The sequence below is a fragment of the Psammomys obesus genome, unplaced genomic scaffold, assembly GCF_907164565.1.
Source record: "Psammomys obesus unplaced genomic scaffold, mPsaObe1.curated_primary_1811, whole genome shotgun sequence".
NCBI lineage: Eukaryota > Metazoa > Chordata > Mammalia > Rodentia > Muridae > Psammomys > Psammomys obesus.
This window is the reverse complement of record NW_026585895.1, coordinates 55379912-55391140: the sequence shown is the minus strand read 5'-3', so window position 1 is coordinate 55391140 and position 11229 is coordinate 55379912.

Below are 11229 nucleotides of genomic sequence, written 5' to 3'. Positions count from 1 at the left end.
GAGTGGCCGCTTTGTCATCTTCTGTGGCCTGATAAGGCTGCTCCCCCCCTCAGGGGGAGGTGATCAAAGAGCGGGCCAATCAGTTTATGTCAGAGGCAGTCCCTCTTCCCATTACTATGGAACCAACTTGGACACTGAACTGCCATGGCCTACATCTGTGCAGGGGTTCTAGGTTATCTGCATGCATGATACTTGGTTGGACTATGAGTCTCTGGAAAGACCACAGTGTTCAAATTTTTTTGTTCTATTGCTCTCTTTGTGGGGTTCCTGTCCTCTCCAGATCTTACTATTTCCCACTTCTTTCATACGATTCCATGCACTCTGCCCAACAGTTGGCCATAAGTCTCAGCATCTGCTTTGATAGTCTGCAGGGCAGAGCCTTTCAGAGGCCCTCTGTGGCAGGTTCCAAACTTGTGTCCTGTTTTCTTCATCTTCTGATGTCCATCCTCTTTGCCTTTAGGGATGGGGATTGAGCATTTTAGCCAGAGTCCTCGCTCTTGTTTAGTTTCTTTAGGTGTACAGATTTTAGTAGGTTTATCCTATATTATATGTCTATATGAGTGAGTATATACCGTGTGTGTCTTTCTGCTTCTGGAATAGTACACTCAGGATGATCCTTTCCAATTCCAAACATTTCCCTGCAAATTCCATGATTTCCTTGTTTTTCATTGCTGAGTAATATTCCATTGTGTGGATGTACCACAATTTCTGTATCCATTCTTCAGTTGAGGGGCATCTGGGTTGTTTCCAGCTTTTGGCTATTACAAATTAAGCTGCTACAAACATGGTTGAGCAAATGTCCTTATTGTGTACTTGAGCTTCTTTTGGATATATGCCTAGGAGTGGTATGGCTGGCTCTTCCTAGTTGTCTGAGGAGTACTATTCCTAGTTGTCTAAGAAAGCACCAGATTGATTTCCAGAGTGGTTGTACAAGTATACATTCCCACCAGCAGGGGAGGAGGGTTCCCCTTTCTCCACAACTTCTCCAGCATGTGTTGTCACTTGAGTTTTTTATCTTAGCCATTCTAATAGGGGTAAGGTGAAATTTCCCTGATTGCTAATGAGGTTGAGCATTTCTTTAAGTGTTTCTCTGTCATTTGATATTCCTCTATCGAGAATTCTCTGTTTAGCTCTGTTCCCCATTTTTTAATTGGATTACTTGGTTTGTTGTTATTCAGCTTCTTTAGTTCTATACATATCCTTGATATTAGCCTTCTGTCAGATAGAGGGTTGGTGAAGATTCTTTCCCAATCTGTAGGTATTCGTTTTGTTTTGATGATGGTGTCCTTTGCTTTACAGAAGCTTTTCAGTTTCATTAGGTCCCATTTATTGATTGATGCTCCTAGAGTCTGTGCTGTTGGTGTACTGTTCAAGAATTTGTCTCCTGGACCAATGAGTTCTAGGGTCTTCCCCAATTTTTCTTCTAACTGATTTAATCTCTCTGGTTTTATGTTGAGGTCTTTGATCCACTTGGACTTTAGTTTTGTGCAGGGTGATAAGTATGAATTTATTTGCATTTTTCTACATGTAGATATCCAGTTAGACCAGCATCCCTGTTGAAGATGCAATCTTTTTCCATTGTATGGTTTTGGCATCTTTGTTAAAGATCAAGTGTCCATAAGTGTGTGGGTTTATTTCTGGGTCTTCTATTCAGTTCCACTGATCCACCATTCTGTTTCTATGCCAGTACCATGCAGTTTTTATTTCTGTTGCTCTATAGTACAGCTTAAGATCAGGGATGGAGATACCTCCAGAAGATTTTTATTGTGGAGGATTGTTTTAGCAATTCTGGGTTTCTTGTTATTCCATATGAAGGTGAGAATTTTTCTTTCAAGGTCTGTAAAAAAATGTGTTGGTATTTGATAGGAATTGCATTGAATCTGTAGATTGCTTTTGGTAAGATGGCCATTTTTACTATGTTAATCCTGCCAAGCCATGAGCATGGGAGATCTTTCCATCTTCTGATATCTTCTTGTAATTCTTTCTTAAGAGAGTTGAAATTTTTTTCATACAAGTCTTTGACTTGCTTGGTTAGGGTTACACCAAGGTACTTTATGTCATTTGTGGCTAATGTGAAGGGTGTTGTTTCCCTAATGTCTTTCTCAGCCCCTTTGTCTTTTGTATACAGGCAGGCTACTAATTTTTTTTGAATTAATTTTGTATCCTGCCACTTTGATGTAGGTGTTTATCAGCTGTAGGAGTTCCCTGGTAGAATTTTTGGGGTCTCTCATGTATACTATTATATCATCTGCAAATAGTGATAATTTGACTTCTTCCTTTCCAATTTGTATCCCCTTGATCTCCTTCAACTGTCTTATTACTCCAGCAAGGCCTTCCAGAACTATGTTGAAGAGATATGGAGAGAGTGGGCATCCTAGCCTTGTCCCTGATTTCAGTGGGATTGATTTAAGTTTCTCTCCATTAAGTTTGATGTCGGCTATAGGCTTGGTGTATATTGCTTTTACTATGTTTAGATTTCTGCCTTGTATCCCTGTTTTCTCCAAGACTTTAAACATAAGTAAGTGTTGGAATTTGTCAAATGCTTTTTCAGCATCTAAGGAGATTATCATGTTTTTTTTTTCTTTCAGTTTGTTAATATGGTAGATCATATTGATGGATTTCCATATATTGAACCACACCGGCATATCTGGGATAAAGACTACTCGGTCATAGTGGATGATGATATCTTTGATGTGTTCTTGTATTCGGTTTGCAAGTATTTTGTTGATTATTTTTTGCATCAATGTTCATAAGGGAGATTGCCCTGAAATTCTCTTTCTTTGTTGAGTCTTTGTGAGGTTTAGGTACCAAGGTGACTGTGGCTTCATAGAATGACTTTGGTAGTGTTCCTTCTGTTTGTATTTTGTGGAATAGTTTGAAGAGAACTAGAGTTAGCTCTTCTTTGAAGGTCTGGTAGAATTCTGCACTGAAACCATCTGGTCCTGGGGTTTTTTTTGGATGGGAGACTTTTGATGACCACTTCTATTTCTTTAGAGGATATAGGACTATTTAATTGATTTACCTGGTATTGATACAGCTTTGGTAAGTGGAATCTATCAAGAAAATTGTCCATTTCATTTAGAGTTTCAAATTTTGTGGCATATTGACTTTTGAAGTAAGTCCTAATGATTGTTTGGATTTCCTCAGTGTCTGTAGTTATGTCCCCCTTTTCATTTCTGATTTTGATTTGGATGGTGTCTCTCTGCCTTTTAGTTAGCTTGGCTAAGGGTTTGTCTATCTTGTTGATTTTCTCAAAGAACCAGTTCTTGATTTCATTGATTCTTTGAATTGTTTTATTTGTTTCTAATTTATTGATTTCAGCCCTGATTTTGATTATTTCCAGCCATCTACTCCTCTTTGGTGTGTCTGTTGTCAGGAGTGGTGCCTTTGGCAGCTGCTTTGATATTTAATTCTCAGCAGACAGACTGCTTTTACGGGACCTTCTCTAAAGGAAGGGTAGAATTTGCAAGTTCATCTCCTTTTGTTTGTGACAGCAGGTAGGATAGCTTGTGAGGATCACACCTCTTCCTCAGGCTCCTCATGGAATTTAAACCATTGTTCTGAGATGTTTCTACTCTGGCTTAGAAACTCTACAATAAAAAGACAGGCCGACAGTTACTGCAGAAGAAGGCTGAAGATGATGCTCCAAGCATCCTGTCTCAACTCTTGTGTAAACAGGACACAAATAAAGCAACTAGATACAATGTTGTGCAATGGGAGGAGCCAGAGGACAGGAAAGAGGGGAGGAGCCAGAAGGCAGGAGATGAGTGGGAGGAGAAAGCATGAGACTTGGAGCATGAACCATACCTAAGATTTCACAAAAAGCAAGTATCATGTGGGAAATCTAAATGTTAGGAAACAGAGGGCTAGAGGCAGAGGAGGAGTCAGAGACTTGAGACTTGCTGCTTGTACTGCTTGCTACAGAAGCCTGCCTTTTGCTGTGGCTGTTGAGTCTGGACCTTTAAAAAAGTTTCCTGTGTGCTGTGTGTTTATTTAAATAATATTAATCTTCACTCCCGACTCAAGAACCGCTTCTTTTTTTCCTAGGGATTTTAGGTGAGCCAGTAAGTTGCTTGAATTAGATGTCTCAAATTTCTTCTTGAAGGCACTTAGTGCTATAAACTTTCCTCTTAGAACTGCTTTCATTGTGTTCCACAAGTTTGGGTATGTTGTGCCTTCATTTTTGTTGAATTCTAGGAAGACTTAATTTCTTTTTATTTCTTCCCTGACCCAGTTGTCATTTAGTAGCAAGTTGTTCAGTTTCCATGTGTGTTTAGGCTTTTTGCTATTTCTGTTGTTGTTGAAGTCCAGCTTTATTCCATGGTAATCAGATAGGATACAAGGGATTATTTCAGTCTTCTTGTATCTGTTGAGGCTCGATTTGTGACCAACCATATGGTCTATTTTGGAGAAGGTTCCACAAGGTGCTGAGAAGAAGGTAAATTCTTTTGTGTTTGGGTGTAAAGTTCTGTAAATGTCTGTGAGGTCCATTTGATTCATGACCTCTGTTAGAGACACTGTTTCTTTGTTTAATTTCTGTTTTGCTGACCTGTCCTTTGTTGAGAGTGGAGTGTTGAAGTCTCCCACTATTAATGTGTGGGGATCTATGTGTGGTTTAAGTTTTATCAATGTTTCTTTTACAAATGTGGGTGCCCTTGTATTTGGGGCATAGATGTTCAGGATTGTGATGTCTTCCTGGTGGAATTTTCCCTTGATGAGTATGAAGTGTCCTTCCCCATCTCTTTTGATTAATTTTGGCTGAAAGTCTATTTTATCAGATATTAGAATGGCTATTCCTGCTTACTTCTGGGGTACATTTGCTTATAAAGCCATCTTCCAGCCCTATACCCTCAGGTAACATCTATCTTTGTGACTTAGGTGTATTTCTTGTATGCAACAGATTTTTGGATCTTCTTTACATATCCATTCTGTTAGTCTGTGTCTTTTTACTGGAGAATTGAGTCCATTGATGTTGAGGGAGATTAATGAGCAGTGGCTGTTAAAGCCTTTGATTTTGATGTTGGCTGTGGTAATAAGTTTGTGTGCTTGGTTGCTTTTTGTTTTACTGTAGTGAGGTTAATTATTTTCTGTGTTTTCTTAAAAGTAGCTAGTTTTCTTGGGTTGTATTTTTTTCTTCTATTGTCTTCTGCAACGCTGGATTTGTGTGTAAGGTATTGATGAAATTTGGTTTTTGTCATTGAATATCTTGTTTTCTCCGTCTATGAGGACTGAGAGTTTTGCTGGGTATAGTAGCCTGGGCTGACATGCTCTCTTTTGGCCTGCATGATATCCGTCCAGGCCCTTCTGGCTATCATAGTCTCTGTTGAGAAGTCAGGTATGATTCTGATGAGTTTCTATTATATGTTACTTGGCCTTTTCCCCTTGCAGTTTTTAGTATTTTTTGTTGTTGTTGTTCTTCTTCTATATACTTACTGTTTTGATTATTATGTGGCAGGAGGATTTTCTTTTCTAGTCTAATTTATTGGGTGTTCTGTAAACCTCTTGTATTTGTATTGGCCTCTCCTTTAAGTTGGGGAAATTTTCTTCAGTGATTTTGTTAAAAATATTTTCTGGGCCTTGGTGGGGGGAATCTTTTTCCTCTATTCCTATTATTCTTAGGTTTTGTCTTTTTATGTTGTCTTGAATTTCTTGGACGGTCTGTGTCAGGAATTTTTTAGATTTAACATTTTCTTTGATGGATACATCGATTTCTTCCATTATATCTTCCACACCTGAGATTTTTTTCTTCCATCTCTTGTAGTCTATTGGTTATACTAACCTCTATAGTTCCTGTTTTCTTACCTAAGTTCCTTTTCTCCACAATTTGTATTTTCTTTAATTTTTCCAATTCTATCTTCATATCTTGAGCCATTTTGTTGATTTCCTTCACCTGTCTGACTGTATTTTCCTGTTTTTCCTTCAATTCCTTCAGCTGTTTGTTTGAACAATCCCGTTTCTCCTGTTTCTTTCAGTGATTTAAGTATTTCCTCTCTAAAGGCCACAAACTGTTTGGCTGCAGCTTTTTCCATTTCTTTACGGATGGCCATAATCTGTTTGACTTTATCTTCCTCTAGTTCTTTACACATTTTATTTATTTCCTCTATCATCCTCTTCATGAGCACAGATGTTAGATCATCTTCTTGGATTTCAATTATTCTGGGGTGTCCAGGGCTACTTGCCTCAGGATAACTGGGTTCTGGAGATGCCATATTGCTCTGTCTTTTGTTGGTTGAGCTTTTACACTGGCCTCTACCCATTGGGCTATCTTAGGTTTTGGGTGATAGTTTCTGGTGGTTCCTGGAATCCTGTGGTGAGGAGAATCCCCTTGGCAGGAAGATGGTTTTTCCTAAAGGAAGCCTCCTCAGGTTTTTGGGTACTGTCACTGAATGGCCAGTGTTTTTCAGGAGTTTCCACAGCTTACCTCATGCATACAGACCTGGTAACTGTGGTCCTTGTTAGTCAAGAGGGCTCTCCTCTCACCTGGAGAAGTCCTGGAGACAGCTGCCCTGCTTCTGGGTTTCTTGCTGTAACTTTAGTGAGCTGCTGCTGTAACCTGGGTGTCCCGTGGTTTGGTCAGTTTTGTTAAGGATAACTGGTTGCCCCTTGGAGCAGTATCTGGGGGTTGATCTCGGGGATCCCAGGCTTCTATAGGTCTAAGGTTGGGGCTCTGTGCCCCACCACCCAAGCAGTAATCAGGGGCAGGTGAGTGCTACTCTCATGGGAGCAGCAGACAGCAGGTCCCTGGGTTGGCTGGTGCGTTGGTATGTGGGACCTTTTCCAGGGATATACTGGGTGGCCTATGTCCCTATTTGCTTCCTTCCCTGTGGGGTTTTCTTCTGACAGGGACGCCCAGTCTCTGGTGCCCTGGGGTGCACAGTTCTGTCTGCGATGGAGAGTTGGTACACAGCAGGTCTTTGGGCTGGTGGCACGAGTGCCCGCCGGTCTGTGTGATCTTTTCCAGGGATATACTGGATGACCTAATTCAGTCCCCATTTGCTTCCTTCCCTGTGGGGTTTTCTCCCAACAGGGACTCCCAGTATCTGGTGCCCTGGGGTGCACAGTTCTGTCTGTGATGGAGAGTTGGGCGCATAGCAAGTCTCTTTGCTTGCAGCAGCTGGAGCCCAGTTCAGCACATCTGCCATTCTGCAGGACCTTTTCCAGGGAAAGATTGGTTGAACCGAAGCCAGTCCTGTTTCTTTCCTTCCCTGTGGATTTTTCTCACCACTGAGACTCCCAGTCCCTGATGTTTTTGTGCCCACCGTTCAGCCTGGGAAGGTGATCAGGACACACAGGCATGTTGCTCTGGTCTGGAGACCTAGTGCCTGCGGGACCTGGGATCTCTTCCAGGTTCTGGCTGGGTGACCTGAGAGTGGACCCGACTGATTCCCACACCGTGGGGTTTCCTCTCATCTGGGAAACACAATCGCTGTTGTTTTAGGCCTCAGAGTTCAGTCTCTTGGTTGCTGTACGGAAAATGTTGTCCTGCTCCTTAGACGCAGTGTTCTCCTGGCACTGCCATCTTGTTGAGCCAAATGATGTTTTTAATGTACTCTTTCATTGGATTTATGAGTATTTTATTGCGTATTTTTGCATCAATTTTCATAAGGAAATTTGTTCTGAAATTTCTCTTTCTTTGTTGAGTCTGTGTGATTTATGTATCAGGGTGACTGTGACCTCATAGAATAAGTTTGGCAATGTTCTTTCTATTTCAATTTTGTTTGTTTCTAATAGTTTGAGGAGTATTTGCATTAACTCATCTTTGAAAGTCTCATAGACAGTTTGTAGGCTTTCCGATGTTTTTGTTGTTGTTGAAGTCCAGGTGGTCTGAGAAGACACAAGGAGTTATTTCAATTTTCTTGTATCTGTTGAGGCTTGCTTTATGACTGAATATATGGTCAGTTTTGGAGAAGGTTTCCGTGATGCTGAGAAGAAGGTATATTCTTCGTGTCTGAGTGAAATGTTCTGTAGATATTTGTTAGGAACATTTGATTTATAACATCTGTTCAGTTCATTGTTTCTCTGTTGAGTTTCTGTTGTGATAACCTGTCCATTGGTGTGTGTGTGGTGTTGAAGTCTCACACTATTAATGTGTGGGTTTCAATGTGTGATTTAAGCTTTAGTAATGTTTCTTAGTGGGTGCCCTTTTAATCTGGAGCATAGATGTTTAGAGTTGAGATGTCATTTTGATACATTTTTTCTTTGATGACTATGAAGTGTTCTTTTGCATCTCTTTTGATTAATTTTGAAAGTTTATTTTATTAGATATTAGAATGGCTACTCCAGCTTGCTTCTTGGGTCCATTTGTTTAGGAAACTTTTTTCCAGCTCTTTACTCTGAGGTAATGTCTATCTTTGTTGCTGAGGTGTGTTTCTTGTATGCAGAAGAATGATGGATCCTGTTTTTGCATCCATTCTGTTAGCATGTGTCTTTTCATTGGGGAATTGTGTCCATTGATGTTGAAAGATATTAATGACCAATAATTGTTAATTCCTGTCATTTTTATGATGTTGTCGGTATTGTGTGTATGTTTGTGTGTGTGTGCATGCTTTCCTTCTTTTGGCTTTATTACTATGGAGTTATTTATTTTTCTGTGTTTTACTAGGTGTTGTTAACCTCCTTCTTATAGCTTCTGTAGGGCTTGATTTGTACAGATATTGTTTAAATTTGGGTTTGTCATCTAATATCTTATTTTATCTATCTATGATGATTAAAAGTTTTGCTGGGTATAGTAGTTCGGGTTGACTTCTGTAGTCTCTTAGAGTCTACAAGATATTTGCCCTGGCCCTTTTGTCTTTTAGAGTCTCTTTTGAAATGTTGGTTATAATTCTGCTATGTCTGCCTTTATATGTTACTTGGCCTTTTAATATTCTTTCTTTGTTCTATATTTAGTGTTTTGATTATGTGGCAGGAGGATTTTCTCTTCTGTTCTCATTCTGTTTCTGTTGCTGTTCTGTAAGCTTCTTGTACATTTATAAGTGTCTCTTTCTTTAGGTTGAGAAAATTTTCTTCTATGAGTTTGCTGCAAGTATTTTCTGGAATTTTGGGGCTGGCGCTGGAGTGTGCTGCAGAGTTGAACAGTTCCTGAGTGGGGAGTGAGGACTGAAATAATTAAAGCAAATCACACTACAGACAGGATCAGCTTGAGAGGGCTATCAGTAAGACTGCAGTGTGAGCTTATTCCACAATTCCTTTTTATAGACAAAGAAAAACCAAGACACATCAATACAAGAAAGAAGTTCGTGAAACAGCCAAACTTGTTTTCTAAAACTACTTCCCTGTAGCAGATATGGTCCAAGGTCACACAAACAAGTTTTAAGGAACTTGACGAAACTTCCTTTTTTTCTCTCTCAAAGTGAAGGCCAGGGTGAACACATGTTTTCGATGAATAACAAAGCAGCTTGACAAACAAGCAGCTCTCCACAGGCTGGAAGTCTTTTTCTATTTCTATTATTCTTAGTTTTGGTCTTTTCATAGTGTCCCAGATTTCTTGGATGTTTTGTGTCAGGAACTTCTCAAATTTAACATTTTTTTCACTGATATATCAGTTTCTTTAATCATATCTTCAATACCTCAGGTTTCTTCTTCCATCCCTTGTATTCTTTTGGTGATGTGTGTACTTCCTGTTCTCTTCCCTATGTTTTCCATCTCTAGTATTCCCTCAGTTTCTATTTTCTTTATTGTTTCTTTTTCCATTTTCAGTTCTTGAGCAGTTTTATTCATTGTCTTTACTTGATTGTATTTTTATTTTTTTAAACGATTTATTCAATTCCTCTTTAAAGGCCTCTATCTTTTGATTTAAGGCCACTTCTTCTGCTGTGTTAGAATGTACACAGCTTGTTGTGGTATTAAATCTGGGCTCTGGTGGTGCCAGATTGCCCTGGCTTGGCTGAAGCTGCCAAGTTCTACCACTTAGTGGGACTTGAACATATCCCATTCACTCAATTACTTTTTTCTAGCTTTCAGATTTTTAGTTTTCAACAAGAGTTGATTGTGTTCTTAAGCTGGCCTTTATCATGTAGTTATTCCTGGAGTTGGCTGGATGCTCCCGTTGCCTGGAGGTCTCGCAGAGGCAGATAGAGTCTTGGGCATGCAATTGGCAGACACTACCCCTGAGGATCTCTAACCACCAGGTTCTACGCACAAGACATTCTAACGGCCCTAAGAGCCAGACTCAGGTCCCACACTACAAGGTAAAATCCCTAAGCTCAAAACTTAATATCCTACAAATCCCCACCTGAAAATTCCACTCCCCTGTGCAAAGAAATCCTGTATAAAGCATCTCCTCAGCTCACTTATTTGCTGCTTCTTGCCTGAGCAGAAGCCTGACCTCCATGCAGAGGCACTCCTGACACACACTTGGCTTCAAAGGCTTTCCTTCATCATACAGGAAGATTTCATAACCCCTTTCTTGTTATCTTTGACTCTGGCTGAAGCTGCCAAGTTCTACCACTTTCTGGGGCTGGAACATGTCCTTCTCACTCAATTACTTCTTTACCAGCTTTCTGTGTTTGATGATTTCCTTCATTGCCTAAACTTGGCTGTCCTGGAATTAGCTCTGTAGACCAGGATGGCCTTGAACTCACAGAGATCCACCTGTCTTTGCCTTCTGAGTGTTGGACACAGTGGAGGAGCATGCCACTACACCCAGCCCTAAACTTTAATTTCTTTTCACAAATTAGGAGCTTAGTTGGGTTGGGTCTTGTTATAAGGTCACCACTCCCTTTATTCATTGATCATCAGGCTTTTCTTTTACACTTCTTATTGTTCTTTTTCTCCTCAAACATTATTTTTAAAAAAATTTTCCTCACTCAATTAGCTCCTTTTCATTATAGATCTGTATTAGAATGACCACTAATAACCAATCTAGTCCACACTAGACTTTTTGAAGTCTTCTCTGCAAATGCAATTAAACCCAAACTCCCCAATTTAGCCTCAGACCAATTTTTGTACAAGAGCAGAAAGCAGCAAATATTACAAGAACAGTCTCTAGGCCACACACTAAAATTTTCTCCTCTGAAATCTCTTGAGCCAGGTCCTCACTGTTCAAATCTCCATCAGCACCATTGTCTTTCATATTTTTACTAGGACAGCTCATTAAACCTCAGTTAAAGCATTCAACTGCTTTCCTTACCCAAAATCCCCAAATCCACATTCCTCCAAACAAAAGCATGGTCTGGCCTGTCAAAGTGTTTTTGTCAGTGTTCTTATTGCTGCACAAAATAAAAAAAA